Raw genomic sequence first — 18,418 nt, 5'->3', positions numbered from 1 at the left:
CAATTGTCTTCAAAAACTCGATCAGCGTCACGTTTTCATTTTGAGCCTCAACGATTGCATTTACGAGGTTAATCTCGTAACGTAATTTGACGGTTTGGATAATGCCTTGGTCCATAGACTGAATCAGAGAGGTGACATTTGCCGAAAAAAAATTTACTCCGATGTCGTTAATTTTTACGTATCGATGAGTTCGACAATGGTCGACGAGAAGTACTGCCGTCTTTGGTAAGTTCTTGGAGTTGAGAAAAGTTTCAACTTTTGGAACAAAAACATCTGTGAACCATTCCTCAAAAATCTCTTTATTTATCCACGCGTTTGTCTGACTGCGGTACCAAACTGGCAATTCATCCTTATTCACGTTCCTCAGACAGCGTGAATTTTTTGATTTTCCAATCAAGATCAGCGGCAACATGAAATAGCCATCGGCATTAGAACACGCGGCAATAGTAACCCGTTCCAACTGTTTTTTCCCACCAGCAGCTTGTGCCTGATCAGCTGCAACAAATGTCCTCTTGGGGGTACTTTTATACATTAGCCTTCTCTCGTCCATATTGAAAACTTGGGACCTTTCAAGTTTTTTTGTAGCCACCATTTCAGCAAATTCTGCTTTATACACATTAGCTGCTTCCACATCGGCTGATAGTTTCTCCCCTTAAAAGTCCATAAGACAAATACCATCATTTATTGGACAATTTTATTCAACTATTTACTAGTTTTTTTGATCATTTATTTAAAAAATAATTCTATTTTTGTTTACAACGGAAACCGGAGCAAAGAGAGTAAAAGAAAGTTCAGAATCAAGTAAAAAGCTAAATTAAGTAAAGAGTAGAATAATGAAAATTCCATTTTGAATAACCCGAAAAACAATCATAAAATGAAACATATAAACCTCACAAAGGCCAGGTTTCTAATCTAAATACAAGAGTCGCAATTTTTCGCAATACATTTTGAGTAAAACACAAAGATATTCCTTAATTACGAGGAAAAAGGAGGAAATAAGGTAAAAGAGTGTTTTTACTAACACAAAACTATACATATTTTGTTAGGTGCTCCGATCTTTTTCCTCCCCTATATTTCCAATCACCTGTGACCTGTGATAATACTTACCGGTGATTTTTAAATTTTTAACGTGGGTTCGTCTCTTCCATTTCTCTAGCCACCCGTGGCTTGCTTTGAAATTTTCTGGTCCGCCGATTCGAGAGTTTATCACGAGAGCTTGTCGGCATAGCATTGGTCCAGAAACTGCAATGCCTTTGCAACGACAATCAGAAAGCCACGTGAATAATTCGGCGTCACGTTCATTTGTTCCTGAAACTTTTTTCAATGTTTTCGAATGGCTCGTTTTGGCGGCATTCTTTATTATCTTCTCATTGGATCTCCATTTGCTGAGAACACTTTTATTCAAGCCGTATTTCGCACAGAGTTCTCGAGAGTTCAGGGTTTTACACTCTTCCAAAATTTTCTTCTTTTCTTCAAACGTATATCGATTACGTTTGGTCACAGCGACCTCTTTGTTTAAATTAATATCACTTTGTGGCGGAGATTCCGTAACATTCTCTTCGACTTGTACACTGCAGTCTGATCTCTTACGCTTTTTCAACGTTTCGGTCATTTTAAGACAGTTATATAATCGAAATTCAGACGTGAAACAAAGATTCGCTAGATAAATGTCCACGCGCAGTCAAAAAAATTTTTGCATGAGCGATGGGAATAACAAGTAGGAACTTGTTCGAGCGTGTTTCCTATTGAGAGGATCGCATGCGGAAAAGAGTGAGAGAGACGGACGGACGGAAGTATGCGATATATACGAAAAACTCTTCCCCTTGGGGGCTTTTGGTTTCTTATTGGGAGGTTGGACTGTATTTGATTATAAGTACAATGATGTACAATGATCCTATAGATTCAACGAATGCAAAAGAAACTTCTACGTCATAACACGGGTTCACAAAATTATCTCTGTATAGAATGAGAATCAAACATCCAAAATCCATTATCAAGTTTGCCTACTGTTACCGATACTGATACTCCGTTCATCCTTAGTATACCCCAAGTAAGAATCGTAAATGAATTTACTAAAGCGTTTTCCAAATTGAGTACGCTAGTTTCGACATTATCGCCGAAGCGCTAGCAAAATATCATATCTCCAAATTCTAACTCATCTCTCGTCGAATAATTCACAATATTTCTGGGCTGCAGCGCGCATGCAGCCAAATAGTCTTGATTAATTGTAAAAGGGTAAGCTTCGTCGCGTGCAATTCTGCTGGTAGTATACAATTTGCCCTCAATTTTAAGAAAATCGTTAAAAAATATCACGTGTCCAAAATAGTGATGCGTTACAGTATAAATTACCACAGCTGCAGCACCATTGGCTGAGCATTGATTTTCCCTGAAGAGGTCATAAAATACTTTGTTATCCTGATGAATAATTACGAAAAATGTTGTAATTTAGAATAAGAACGTTTTGACGCGACACTCGCAAGGCAGAGATCGAACAGGGATTGCGACTATTCTCGTCTTAGGTTCACTTAGAGAAATAAACTCAAAATTCAGGTCTAGAAGTATGTAACCTTTCAAACGTGACGTGACCAAACAGTCTCTATCAAAAAACACAACAAATACTCTTTCAACATCAAGAAACCGCGGCGATCCGAGGTATGCTTACTCAAGTAAACGAACAAAGTGTCAACAATAAAATCTGCTGTGAAGTGGGCAGCAGGAGTAAAAAAAAATCCTCATCTACTTTTCAACATAGGATCATTTTATATTTCACACGAATTTAGCATCTCATTATAGGTATGTATATTGGATCTTGAGATGATGCTCGCCAAAGTTCAGTAAATTGTTTCACTTTTGGATCGCTAATCCGAATGAATAAAAAATGTTGCAAAACGGAGGTTAAATGTTATACTCCAGTAGTTTCGATAATTGTGTCTTTGTTAGGATACAGCCTAGAAAAGTTCATAGGATCCATGATCGAGGACGGTAAGTAGTTTTAGTTGCAAGGAATACTTAGAGTTATCGATAACAGCATAAAACGATTTCTTTCACATATTTCTTCGAAATAGCGACTGCTAATTGCTGTTAGTAACATATTCCGTAACGATATGCAGTCACGAACGACGTTTGTACAAGAATCTTTCAATCCCATATATTATTATCATAATTATCACCAGTATTATATTTATACAAAAAAACTGACTTTGGCTCGCTGATGAGCTAAAAAAATAAAAATAAATAATTGTCTCGTCTTATTATATCTAGCTATGAAATATGACATTTCATCAACTCAAAACTTTCATGTACAGGGTGGTGAGGCTGGATATTAGGTATAGCAATGTTTAAAAACAAATCTAGATATTCTATAGCTATTCAGACAACTTTTTCTCAAGACATGGTCGAAACTAGAGGAAGAATGGCAAAAAAGTGCATAAGTGCGTCATCTTCGACGTGGCGCACCACTCACAAAAATATGAAATCAATCATAGGGGTAATATGCACCTGAAGTAATGAAATGAGCAAAAAAAGGTTCCGTTAAACATCGATTAACCTTCGAAATATAACGTTTTTTAACGTTTATGCATTATTTTCGGAATCATTGGATTGGCTCCTCGTGTTAAAAGTCTTTTGGTACTAGATACCCATAATTTCATTCGTAAGGATCCGTCAATCGATTCTTGAGATAAAAAATCGAATGCACAAAATGTCATTTTTTATCCCCCGAAGAAGGTAGAGGGGGTTGTTCAGTTATGAATCGCTGGGCACATATTTTTCTGACCGAAGAAACAGGTTTAAAAAGGATAGTTTGAAAATCCCGAGACAGGGACATTTGTCATTTAACCAGAGATATTCTTTGTCCATGCAAAGCCTCAATTTCATGCATAGTAATTTTGATTCAATTATACGGTGTTCGCGGTTTCTCGAAACTATCAAAATCCGTTGCTATTGCGAAAAGTAAATCTACCACTATTCAAAAGGTATATCATTAATCCCGAGGTGATAACTATTTTCCTTATGCAATTTTCGTAATACTCTTCTTAATTATAGCTTTTCAAGTAATGTTTATTATTTGTTTTCATACGTTTGTACCGGTCCAGGTAGAGGGTTTACTATAAATTTATACTATTTTTCTACGTGCACTGGTTCACATCTTGGATCCACAAGTTGAAGGATAAATATTCTGGCTTTTAGCCCTAATCGGTCACACAATGGTTCCGTAGAGTCGCATAACGGTCACTCAATGAGTTCTAAAAATCTAAAAAAAATATCTAGGTATTGTTTAAGGATCGCAGAAAAAGCTCTCTCAGTTTTCCTAACCAAAATTTATTGTTTAAATATTCTAAAAAAAATGGCAAAGTTAGAGAAAGTGCCAAAAATGTCAAAGAAAAGGTGTTTATTACCATGAAGAATGACGCCAAGAGATTCATATCCACGACTTAGGGACTCTACGAGGGCTTTGAAAAATGTTTAGGGTGAAATTCACCCAGAGTGACCAATTAGGGTTAAATTCACGGACACTAACGAATGCCGATCGCATATGAATATGTACTGCTTACGTCAAGACAATTGCGACTCGTAGACACTGCAAAATTCAACGCATGTCCGGCCACGGTTTGTACAAATGCATTTTGTTTTATTTTCTTTCGTAAAGCAAGCGTCATATTAAGGGACACACCTAGTGTGACAGCCTAAAAAAAAGGCGATCTTTAGGAATTGAAAAAAAAAAAAAACCACTGTATCAATTGTTTTTAAATTTTAAGGGTATATTTATACATATTTTAAGAATACACAGTAAAATTTTTGAAGAAAAAAATTAGACATTTTTCGAGTTACACGCGATCTTCGACGGCGCTGAAAAAAAAAGGTCCTCCACTGCTGCAGTTATTCCGACCTTATCCGTGGATGAAAACTAAAAAAAAAAAAAACCTTGTTAAACTAGAAGATATTGTCCGTACAATGACCTACCAGTTTTTTGATCTGATCAAAAATCGAATTTTGGCAAGCCAAAAAGGACCAAAATTTTGGGTAAAATTCAACTTTTTTTAAAAAAACGCCGCCATTTTGTCAATTTTTGATTTTTTTTTCGACCGTAGGTCATTGTACGGACAATATCTTCTAGTTTAACAAGAATTTTTTTCTCTTAGGTTTCATCCACGGAGAAGGCCGGAATCCCTGCAGCAGTGGAGGACCTTTTTTTTTTCAGCGCCGTCGGATATCGCGTGTAACTCGAAAAATATTCAATATTTTTCTTCAAAAATTTTACTGTGTATTCTTAAAATATGTATAAATATACCCTTAAAATTTTTAAATAATTGATAGAGCAGTTTTTTTGTTTTAATTTCCCAAAAATCGCCTTTTTTTAGGCTGTCATACTAGGTGTGCCCCTTAAACCTTTTTGAAAGCGTTCGATTTTTTATGATGAACTACGAGGTCGTCATGAATATCTTGTCATTACTGTGATTGCGCAGAGAAAGAGCGAGGAAAAGTTTATTGTAACAGCGTCAGATATCACGCTGGTGAGTTTGGCATATTTTGTCCAAGAGAATTGAGCAAGTAGCATACCACAATCTGGTCACTGAACGCCGATAAGACGAAGAATTTAATTCTTCAACTACCGTCGAATGATGCCGATAGGATTTAATATTCTATTACGTAAAATAGAATTGTCAAAAATTATGTAACCAGAGACCCACTCGCTCTGAAACACATAGCTGCCGGTGATAACACGGCCAGCTTGCATTATCAATATCGTATCGGAAGAAATACGGTAACTAAAATAATCACGGAGAATAATGAAGCATTTCGGAAAGCCTTTCAACCTACTCACTGAACTCACGGAAGAAGACTGGTCTAAAAGTGCTGAAAATTTTGCCGATAGGATTTTCCTAATTGTGTTGGCGCCATTGATGATTAACGCGTTGAAGTGCAATGCTTTAATAATACAGGATCTGCTTTTTAAAATTGTAAAGGCAGTTATAGTATTGCACTCTACTTGCTGCTTGTGATGCTCCGTATCGGTTCGCCTACGTTAGTATTGGATTTACTGAAAGAGAAAACAATGGTAGAATATTCCAAATCTCACATTTTGGAAGGTTCATCGCAAATGACACTTTATCATTGCCACCTCTTGCTACCATTCGGAGTAGCAATGCTTTTGTACCACACGTATTTGTTGGTAATCCGGCCTTCCCATTGACGGGAAATTACCGGTTGAGTCGAGGGAGGATAACGATTGGGAATACATTTGGGGTATTAACTTCCCGGAGCATATTTTGAGAAGAGCTATCGATGTATTACCAAAGACTATCGAAAGCATTGTAAAATGCTGTGTAGTTTTACATAATTTTCTGAGAGATAATGGATTAAGAATCGATCTGAGAAGAAGGGCATCGCTTGCTGCTACGATACGTGGACCGGGTATACCGTTTTGGTAACTTTGAACCTGGAGAATGTCGAGAAAATAACAGCGACGCGGGACTACGAAACCTACAACCTAATGTAGATCGAAATTCTGCAATGGCAGCTAAAAGCATACGCACGAAATACACAGAATATTTTGTACAGGAAGGTGAGATTCCTTGGCAGTTGCGGAAGCTCTCCTACTTTTTACGACCAGGATTTTCGCGAAAGGAAAATGTCTATGACGGTATTTTTGTTATAATCAATAGTTCGCATGACGGCATCCGACACAGCCTGCCTGATTTTAAGTCTAAGCAGTAGATTAAAATGCTGAACGACATGCGCTATCGACAAATAAAAATGCTCGTCGGGCATAAATTTTTCCGTATTCGGGGTAGTCCTTTATTCCTTGGTTTTTTCCATATCCAAATGTCAGTTTCAATGGGATATGGCGTAGAATGTCGTACTCTTTTAAGCGTTCGTGAAGAGGTTTGAGTTTAAGTCGGCCGAGGTTCAGAGCAATGAGGTGGAGGTACCAGCTGTGTCTTCTTTTGCTCCACCGTAGCTGTAACGTCACTACTGCCATTGGATCGAAGAATCTGTTGTGCTGAAAAACAAATGAAATTAAGTCGAATACTTTGAATATGTACTATGTATATGCGCATTATTACATTTTTATGATGAAAAAAAAGTTGGAAACAATAAACATTACCGTGGGCTGTCTAATTCGGTCGTTGAACAATGGCAGGGACTATAACAAATAAAAAACTATTGTCAGATGTTTTAGTATGTGTACGTGACTTACTAAATATTCAATCCCAATTTCTAATAAATTATCTGAAAACTATATTTTGTCATAACTTTTTATCAAGTTTTCATGATTGATGTGCTTGCATATTCGAATTATCGAATTATTTATTTCGAATCGAATATCGCTATTTGATTTAATTTGACTCTACGGCTGGTTTCTAACGCCATTTCTAAGTGTAATGACATATTTGTGAGAAAAAAATATTACAAAAATGTTTAAATGATAATATACACCGTTCAACATTTTCTTTATGAAATTATGGAATTCCGGTTAATTATGATCTCTTGTAATAAAATTATATGATAAGTATACGCAATTAGTGAAGTTGAAGCCAGCAACTAGAGTTAGCAGCCAAACCTGTTAAACTTTTCGGAAACAGAAAAATGTAGTTCAGTTTTATCCTCATAAGTCTATAAATGTATTGGAGGTTCAAGGTGTTTCACGAACCTTTTAGTCTCGGATTTCACTACCTTATTCGAACGAACGTTTTCAAACAAAATTTACTAAAACTGTAATGGAAGTTTTATCCTCTTACGGAGGAGTAAATTTACGTTACTTTTTTCAAGTATTCGAAAACTAATTTCTTGAATTTACTGTAACATTACCGTAAATTTATCAAGTATTAGTGCCGTAATTTCAATAAATCTGTGTATTATTTTTACAATATTATGAATTGTAAGTTTAATGGATGAAGAAAAAAATTGATGTTAGATGAGTGTATAATTGATGTTAACGATTTTTTTTAGCACAAACAGCATTTTAAGAACTTATCAGTAGCTACAATCGATGTAAACGCATTTTGTATCAATTAGAAAACATAACGCATTATTCGTTCAGAACCGGGACTCGAAAATCTCGTTCGCTCGCAATGTTTCGGATTACTAGTGGGACACCCTACCTACTACGCCAAAGCACTTTGTAAGAAACCACGACTTTATTTGATTAATATTACAATGTACGATCCCACGGGCATGACATATAATAAGTACAGTCACTGAAAACTCGTCAACAAGATTATATTTTCAGAATTCGTACTCAGAGTACAATTTCAAATAAATTGACAAAAGCATTTACTTTCCAAATTTAGTAAATTGTTAGATAGTCTTCTTCCTTTCGCTGTAATAGATTTTTAATTTTAACAGACTGTAATCGAATTTCTTTGTACATTTATCACGTGAATTCTGCAGAATGTTTAATAAATTCCAAATACCGGATAGCAAATTTATAAATATAATACATTTACTACATAATTTAGTAAATTCAAACTACGCTTTTACGTTTCTCCAACCAAGTTAATCAAAATTACAAAATTTTATTGCAAATTTATTGAGAATCCTTAATAATTCACTTTAAAACACGAAATTTGTAATTTGCCTACAATTTTGTGTAGTAAATGTGTAGTAAATTTACAAACATTTTTAACAATGTAGAAATGTTTTGTGGAGTCTCTAAATCACGCTACAGGTGTCCAGATGAACGATCTCTCAGTGATATCAGCTTAGGCTATCATAAATTGCCGAACAAGTGCCAACTTTGCAATAAACGAAGCACCGCCTGCAATCTTATGTAACTGTCAGCTCTTTAATGTGTTAATAATTGAAGGTTAATCCTGAAATGGTGCACTGACACACCGACATTGACACTGATATAGTAATAGTAATTCACTGATAGTCTATTGTGTAGAATCGAAAATGAAAGAAGTATGTACAAAGAAAATATGGAAAATAAAGCAAATAAGGGAAATATAGAAAATGATTAATTAGCCTTTGACCAATTAACGAAACGAACACTTTCCCCTATAAATTAATTGAGGTTAACTTAATAGACTTTGAAATTATTATTTTACTAAAATATTCTAAGTTATTTATTATTATCGTCCCTTCATAAATTTATGGGGAGATTCTTTCATAGATCGACTTTTCACGGTTGATAGATTATGCGGTACCGAACTGAGGATGTTGATGCTGCTTTGTCTTTAGCATAAATGATTTTATTGTATTCTCATTTCCCCTCCTTATATCGAGTAATAAGTGTTTGTTTTGGGACGGACGGGCGTCGATAAGAGCGATCGCTGTCGAGAAGCTTCTACGACCTTCTACGAACTTCCAGAGTGTTCTTCTGATTCTAAATGTTTCCATTCGCTTCTATATACTCTTGTGCATATGATTGACATACTGATTTAACAGAACGTTCGAGATTTGTATCGTGGGGATATTTTCTATACCGGGACAATCTCTCGAAACTTGAAAATCAACCGCGCATGCACCAAATAATTCAATCTTATTGGTCGGCGAAATCTTCCCGCAGCGATATTCTTGTCTGCGACGCAGGGGGCCAACGTATGCAAAATGTGTACGTTTGAATTTTCAAAGAGCACAAGCATTAAACTCCGACCGTTCTCTGAAGAATCAACTTTCCGACCCAATAACAAATGCTTCCCAAACATTTCCGAGTCACTACCTCGATTATTTGAGATTCTAACCTCGAAAATTCGCATCAACTACATCGCCGCCACAAAAAGTTTGACAGCTGAAACGGGATGGCCAGCCTGCACGAACAGCCGATAAAACTCGCGCATGCGCAGTTGATTTTCAATTTTCAAGAAATTGTCCCGGTATGTGGTGCATTATGTGCACGTCACACATTAATTTTATTCATCAAAAGTTTCATCTGATACCTGTACTGAAACGTTGTAGTACAGAAAACGATCAGATGGATACATGTGGATGTGTGTAGGGATTTTTGTTATCCCGAGGGAAAGTGAATAATGGGATTCTAAAAGCCTTTCTTTGACTTACTCCATTCATGAGATGTATCAGCTATACAGTTAGTATTGAACAGTATTGATGCACTCTTCTGCCACTTATCGTTGACAAGATAGCGTAAACAGCTTCCCGACGTACTCGAATTAAAATATTCTCACGAATCGGCACAAGTAAATTTCTTTATACTGTGAGACCCCGTTGTATTCATTGCGCCGTGGATCTTTCTCTGCCAGGTCTTCAAGTCTTAGAAAAACAATTTTCGACAGTCATTCATCAGGCATTTCAAGTACTTTCTCAAGCCAGCTAAGGGTATCATTGAGAATATCGACCGCCAGATTCCTTTTGTCACCTTAAATTCTGACCGCGTGATTCGGGGTTCCTTGATTACATACTAGATTTAACAATTTTTTTTAAAGTCGATGCCTCAAACGAGTTTCAGTTTTTCAAATAAAGAAGATTCCATTTCAAAGCATGCGAACTTAACTCTGATATTTGTGAAGAAGTTCGTGACCAGGAGGTTGATTGAAGATGAAATTAGTCGAAAATTCCGGTCAGGAGAAGAAGTTTAATTATTTGGAAAACGTAAACATAATAATCGACGTTTCGGCCGGGCCCTGCCGACCATCCTCAGGAAAATTTAAAATTTGACGACCAGTTCATGCTTAGGTGTTGCCAGTTCAGCATTTTGGACGGAAGTGGAAGTTACTTCCGTCCAAAATGCTGAACTAGCAACACCTGAGCATGGAAGTGGAAGTTACTTCCGTCCAAAATGCTGAACTAGCAACACCTAAGCATGAACTGGTCGTCAAATTTTAAATTTTCCTGAGGATGGTCGGCAGGGCCCGGCCGAAACGTCGATTATTATGTTTACGTTTTCCAAATAATTAAACTTCTCCTGACCGGAATTTTCGACTAATTTCATCTTAACTCTGATAGTGCACACTGCCAATTCTTGACCATGACTTCAGCCGTATCAACCTATAAATTGCACCAACTATCCGAGATCTTAATGCTGAGTAGGTGTTGTACTCGCCCCAACGAGTATCCAGCTCTGACAATGAGACAAGAATAAAGGTGCACTCGACATTTATACTAACCTACTCTACAAATTAATACGTACAATGTACTGTAATCACCTATGATGACCTACACAAATACGAAAGTCGCAATGTGTTTAGTCATACGCATACCGTATGGCGTATGGTCATGTCCCATAGAATGCCAAGTGTCTACCATACCGTGGAAGACAAATCTTACGGTTGAATGTATTAGCACAAAAGACATCGGATTTCGAGACACAGTGTAGGCTGTGAATACCTGCACTCTGTACCTTTTATAGGTACTATACGTCGACGCCTATAGCAAAAAGTATCACGATTCAGATATCTTACGAAAACTAGCATGTTGTGGTTGTCATCGCGAAAACTAGCACATTTTGGTATTCACCGCGAAAACTAACATGTCTCGGATTTCACCGTGAAAACTAGTATACTCGTCGTCGAACTGAAATTAATAATATTTATATTTTGGGACGTTTTGTCACTCTTTGACTATGTACTGTGAAATATACAAATGACGAATTAAAATCATTTCGACCAACCTTTTGAAAATCCTTATCACACTAATCGAAACATGATAGTTTTCGCAGCGATAACCTAAATGAGCCAATTTTCACGGCAATAACTGAAACGTGCTAGTTTTCTCAGCAATAATTTAAATGTGCTAGTTTTCGTTGTTAAAACCGAAACGTGCTAGTTTTCGTAAGAAATCTGAAACATGCCAATTTTCGTAAAAGGCGTCGACCCAATATAATGCAGTCATAGTATATAAGCCGAGGGGCTGCTCACTCGCGGATTCGGTGACACGACGATTTCCGAAAGGAATCGATTTCTTGTGATTTAGACTGTGATTCCCGTGATTTCCGAATCAATGAGATTACCTATTCCAACGATTAAAAGTGATTTCTAGGTTTTGGAAATCATTGACTTTTAGACTCTCGAGAAATGAATATTGATTAATTGTTATAGATTAACAATAATTAATTTACGATCGGGGATACGTGGATACTCAATCAATAACAGAGATTATTAAAGAAATTAGAATAATTTTTTTATTCTCTGAAAAACATTTAAAATTTTTTCATTTGTAATAGGGGATGACATCGAGAATGTATCTATGCCTATGAATATATCTATACTTTAAGAAATCATGAGGAAATCAGGAATCATGCGATTCGACTGATTTCCAGCGACTTTTGGCGATTGCCTGTCTGATTTTGGATGAAATGGTTCAATGATTTCTCAAGTGAGCAGCCCCTCGGTATAAGCTATACACGTATATCCATATTATTGTGACGGGTTTTAGTCCGCACGAAATATGGGGATAGGCAACTAACGAGAGACGGGGTTTCCGAGAGAGACGAGAGCATGTTTTGAGGTGAAACTTGATGCGTGTATCGAACGTGAAGGAGAATCTTGAAACTATAATAGTTGACAAAATGGATCGGTCCCTCGTGGCGATCGGCCACGCTCCGGTCGGTAGTGTTCATCTTATGAATACTTAATCTAGGTGTGTGAGCGCGTGTGCGTAAAGGTACAAGGTAGGATAAACTGCACTTCTGGCAAAGACAGGGGTGTGATGAAAGGAGCACTATAGTGTGCCCTAGACGATTTCGACGTTGACGTGTATTATACGTATATCCAAATATTGTGACGATTTGATTTGACAATTTACATATAGTATATTGAATGAATTATTGATTTGTGTGATATCATAAGTAAATCGTCAATTTTATTATAAATCATAAATACGTGAAAATCAAAAAAAAAAAGACACATTCGTTCTTTTATCAAATAAATAAATTAGAGGTGTATAATTGTATAAATAAAATCGTAAATATAAATCATTAAAAATCATTCATCCGTCCATCCATTCATTCGCAAGATTTAAAATACGCCTTTTATGCATAAAATATTCACTATCAAATGTTTTCTTTCTCTTTTATTCCAATGCGTCTAATTTTCAAACTATTCGGCTTCTTCGAGCCACCGGTTATTTGTTGTTCATTATGTTTTACTTAGCTTTAGTTCTGGTTATCAGTCGAAGTCGGTTTCGCAGTTTTCGCTTTTGTAGACGGCTTTTTCACTTTACGTTATTTATAAGAAAGAAATGAGAAAGAGAAACGAGGACTACGAGGTATTCTGTTGTCCGTTTGTAACTATGAAAATTATGAACGAAAACACTTCGATGCATTTTCAATGGACGTAGAAATACAGAAATGGCACGGATTCTACGAAATTGCAATAGTAAATTCGCAGAATTCATACCTTTTCTTTATGTCTGCGTGAAATGAAAATGCGTTGGAATGTTTTTGCTTAGAATTGCGTATGGAATTGGGCTGTAGAAATATAAACAGTACAGTTCATCACTGCGGGATCACTTTTCGAATTTTCGATCGGGACAAAAAGTTAAATATCTCAGCCAAAAAGAGGCGTAGAGTGATGTTCTAAATCGCACTTGAAAGTAGAAGAAATCAGCTTATTTACCGTTTTGTTTTTTTTTTTGTAAATTTCTCTGCGAGCTTTTCAGCTCTCACTAGGTTATGTTAAACATGTTGTTTTTTTACGGTTATCGTACTTTCATAAAGTCACGCGTAACTTTTTGAAAAATAGCAATAGGAATGTTTTGTCACAAGGTATTTCAAAGGAGCAAGATTCAACTTCAATTTATTTTTTTTTCGAGTATTTGCGATTTGTTTCCGCAAAGTTATGCAACTTTTTGTACGGTAGTTCATTTTTTAGAAAATCCATTGTAACTTGAGACCTATGGGGTTTAAAATTAAATGTCAAAGGTGGAAAAAGTTATAATATTTTATTTCGAACGGGACGGAATTTTTTATTCCATTTTTTTATGACAATGCCTGGTCAAAATTCCGTAAGATAAGTCTTTTCAACGAGCTACTGGAGATCGAATTAAAAGTTCACATGAAGCTGCAAATTTTTTATTTTTTGTTCAATTCTAAAAAAATTCTAACCCGTTCAAAATCAAATAATACCCCTTTTTTCACCCTCAGCATTTAATTTTAAGCCCCACAGTTCTTGATTTACGACGGATTTTCCAAAAACTGAACTACTGTACAAAAAGTGACGTAACCGGAAACAAATCGCAAACATTTATGAAAAAAAAAAAAGAAACGAAATTGCTACTGAATCCCACCCCTTTGAAAGTCCTTCTAAGCAAAAATTGCTATTACTATTTCCCAAAAAGTTAGGCGCGACTTCATGAAAGTATGAAAATCGGTAAAGAACATATTAAACATCACTTAGTGAGTGCTGAAGGGGTCGTAGAGAATTTTGCAAAAAACGATAATGATGCTGATTATACTTTCAAATGCGACATGGAACACCTCTCTACGCCGTTTTTTGGCTGAGATATCTTTTTGTCCCGATCAAAAATTCGAAAAGCGATCCCGAACTTATGGACGGTATTGTACGTTAACCTCAAAATCGACCAGCGTACCCCCTCAATCGTTGAAGCGGAGTCGCTCCGTCCTTTTTTCTCTCTCGATGTGGAAACATATCGTGCACTAAGACTGTTCAATTACTGATTATTATGAGTGACGTTGCTCGGCGCAGGCATTCTTAGCAAAGCCGATCAGGGCCGAAGATTCCCGATTTTCGATTAAATCGATTATTTTTTCTCACAGTCGGTTTTTATTCTTTACTCCCACGAACGATGCAATACAATATCAATTTATGCGATTATAGTATCAATTATTGTCATTGTCTTACTTACTGACAATAAGAACCTATTTGATGTAATACGTAAAAGATAGATGAATATTTTCACCTGAAATTAAAAAATATTTTGAATAAAACTGTAAATTATCAAAAAACTTTTCCACTATTAACATAATTGACGTACTGAAATTGACGAAATTTTGTTTTCACATGCTCCGTTTCAAAAATTACGAAATAATCGATTGATCGATTAAGTTTTACCGATTCAATCGAGTCGCATTCGATTATTATTGCAGTCTCGATTAATCGACGCATCGATTATTTGTAGGTGACGAGCGACCATCGCGAGACTTCAACGTCACACTACGTATAATATAGCATGTATACCTCTCGGGTATTTTGTTCGAAAACAAGTTGTTTGTATGACTATTAATATAATAATGGATCAAATCGATGTGTTCAAGCGTAGGTGGTAAACTACGTAGAGCCGTAGTGGGTGGTTCCTACTTCATGAATCCAATCCGTAGCAATGATAATTTATCATTGCTGAAATAAGAGGAGAGTATAAACATCCAGTGATTGCTTTCGTAGAATACAGGTGCTGAAAAATATTCAACTGGGAAAACACTGTTGAAAACTGTGGATAAATGATTACCGTTCAAGTAGTTATGAATGTTTCAATAATATAATACAGATAGTCATTGTGTCTTTTCGCCATACTTCCGGGTTCAATCTGCAAGGATAAGCAGAAATTATCAATCGATCAGCAAAATACGACAGACTATGAATACCATGACACATGGATATTACAGAATTAAAAGGGTTGTTTGTTTTTGGTCCATGATTTGGCAGCAAAAACCTCCAACCGAATGGAAACACCGCGTCGGTTGACGTATTAGTTGACCATCAAACTACTAATTGCAAGAAAATGTAGTTATACAAGTGACCATAATCAAAGAGAATAGTAACACATACAAGACTTTCTGAATACAGCTAGAAAATTAATTTTCACTTTGTATTCAGAACAATATGTTTCGGTTACGGTGAAAAATGAAACTAGTTAAGGACTGTACGGTAATAACACCTAGAAATGTTTTTCGTTGTGTCTCCATTGAATGTGGATAACGTGATTTTGAATAATTTTCCCATCTCATAAGTTCACTTATAATATAACGCCAGAACTACTGACCGATTTTGATTCTTATTTTTTCTGTGGATAACTACAATGTCTGGCCAGGTCTTAGGCTATATTTTATTCCAACAAGATTAGTAGTTTTGGAGATATAACAATATTTGTAAGCCAAGTCGGAACGCGATCACACACTTGTGCCAACGCTGACTATAAACACTTTCAGATGGACGAAATTTATCATAAAGAGTTTTCAAGGTCTCGAAGAGCTCTACAAAAAAAGTCCCCGAGAGCATATACCGTTTAATAGTTTGCCACAAAAAGTATTTGTATAGTAACGCGGGCCGAGACATAACGGGCTGTTAGCACTCCATAATTCGAAATCAATAATATAATTTATCGTCCTGACAGAATTTACCCGGTAAGCAATGGCATAAAAGTGTACTGATTTTTTTTGTTTCGTCAATAGGACTGCTGATAATAAGTAATTTTGATTAACAATCTATGACGGTGAACTATATTATTATAAAAGTTTTAGTTATCAAAATAGAAATGAGTGTAGCAAAATATGATTGAGGCAATGTTTGCTCACAGCGGATTTGACTGAAATTTAATGCATATGAATTCGTTGTTTACGTGAAAAATAACTTCCCACCACAGTTCATCCATCAACGTCAATAATTCAAGAAGACAATCATGGAAAAACATTGGAAAACTTTTTTCTCTGAAACGGATGTTCGATTCAGCTATAAAAAATATGTGTTGTCGAAACGGTATAACAAGTACGGAATATCGTACAAATTTGACGATGACTTTTTAGTAGGGAAATTTCGCATAATTTTATGGAAATATTTTTACGCAGGAAGAAAGAGATATTGGTAATCGTTTCTCTTGAATGGTCTTTTCGAAGTTTAAATTATACGTGTAAAAAAAAAAAAAATTGTGCGGATGTTATGGCTATTATATTGTAAAAAGATATTCTGCCGTTACTGAAATCTGGGAGAAATCATGGAAAATTATCGTGTAGTCAGGAGTTTTGTGTCGTTTATCTCAAACAATAATTCGTAGAAATAACGATAAAAATTTATAGCATTTATAGAAATGAAGTATGAACGTATAAGTCAAAAATAGAAATTTTCGTAGTCATTAGGAAAGTCTTGAGTCGGAAGATATGACTCAGAAATTTCTTTTCATTTCCCATACTTTTGAAGTTAGTTATTTTACAACTTAATAAGATATTTAAAAAATACCGGAAAGCCTGCCAAATTTATTCTCACCCCAAGATAATTTTCAAGCTAACGTATAACGGTTCAGTTTTGGGTACATAATTTTCTAATTTCCTCCCATTATCACATCCACAATGTAACGGTCTATTCCGTTATACGGTTTGTTCCGACAAAGATTCAACTGGAATTGAGGAGCCTCTCGCAATAACAAAATTTTCCGTTATCATTTTTTTTCTTATTTCTTTTTTAATTGAAACGATACCTTTTCAATGTTTAAAATGATCGGCAAGGAATTTCGGATGTTAGATACTATGGAATTACATGCATATATAAGCTAAAACCGAATAAAAGAAACGTATAAATATGTGACATAAAATGATATAAATAAATTGTATAATTAAATAGGGACGACGGACATCTATGGCGAGAACAATTCAATAAAATGTATCCTGATAAAATCACAAAAAAATAACATGTCAGACTATTAAAAACTTATCATAAACGTTTCTTCCTGGATCTTTTTCACGTTCCGGTTTCCCTTTCCGTTGTTGCATTCGCTAATTCCTTGCCTGGCCAATAGTACTCCCATCGTCCGTCATGTTCTGGTGGTTTTTCTTTTTCAGCGATTCGTAAAAAGTAGGTCGCTGATAATTTCTTCTTGGTGATCGCAAATATACTCCATATGCGTGTACTTTATTTTTGCAAAATTTTATCAATTCGTTGGTTTGTTTTTTTTCTTTTTGAGAGCGCGCTCTGATAGCTCCAGACCGTTCATTCGTCGTCTCAGGATCACACTAGCGATTGAGAGATCATACATCATTCAAATAACCGGCCAGGTCAAGGCTTACCTACTACCGAGTCCCGTTGTCTTTATTATTGGCGGCGTATTCAAACTGTTACAACTAATCCTGTGCTAATACAATTCACCTTCCAGTGACTCAGACGTGAGTTCAATTATCAATTATACACCGTGTACCGTGTAGGGCAGGAAAAGTACGATACAACGATTGCGCTATTCGATCTGACAAATTTCTTTACTTACAATCCATTATATCGAGCACTACCGTAACCACCGAGTTCAATTCAATTAAGTTCATTCTTGCCGTCAATGCCACAACGGAATCCCCGAGGGTCACTGTGCAATCCCACTGATCAAATCCTGACCCTCGTTCTCTCAATATCTACCGGTTAGCGCACGAGTAACCCCCCGCAAATGTCGTTGTATACGCATAAATACGATGTGCGATTGTGCGCTCACTTACGAATATTCCAATCCTCCCTCCCCCACCCCCCCCCCCCCCCCTACTTTCATCCCCGCGACCTTTCGCTCCGCTCTCAGAAGGGTAGAAGTT

Source organism: Neodiprion pinetum, chromosome 5, assembly GCF_021155775.2.
Source record: "Neodiprion pinetum isolate iyNeoPine1 chromosome 5, iyNeoPine1.2, whole genome shotgun sequence".
NCBI lineage: Eukaryota > Metazoa > Arthropoda > Insecta > Hymenoptera > Diprionidae > Neodiprion > Neodiprion pinetum.
The sequence above is the reverse complement of the archived record's forward strand: the minus strand, read 5'-3'. Positions refer to the sequence as shown.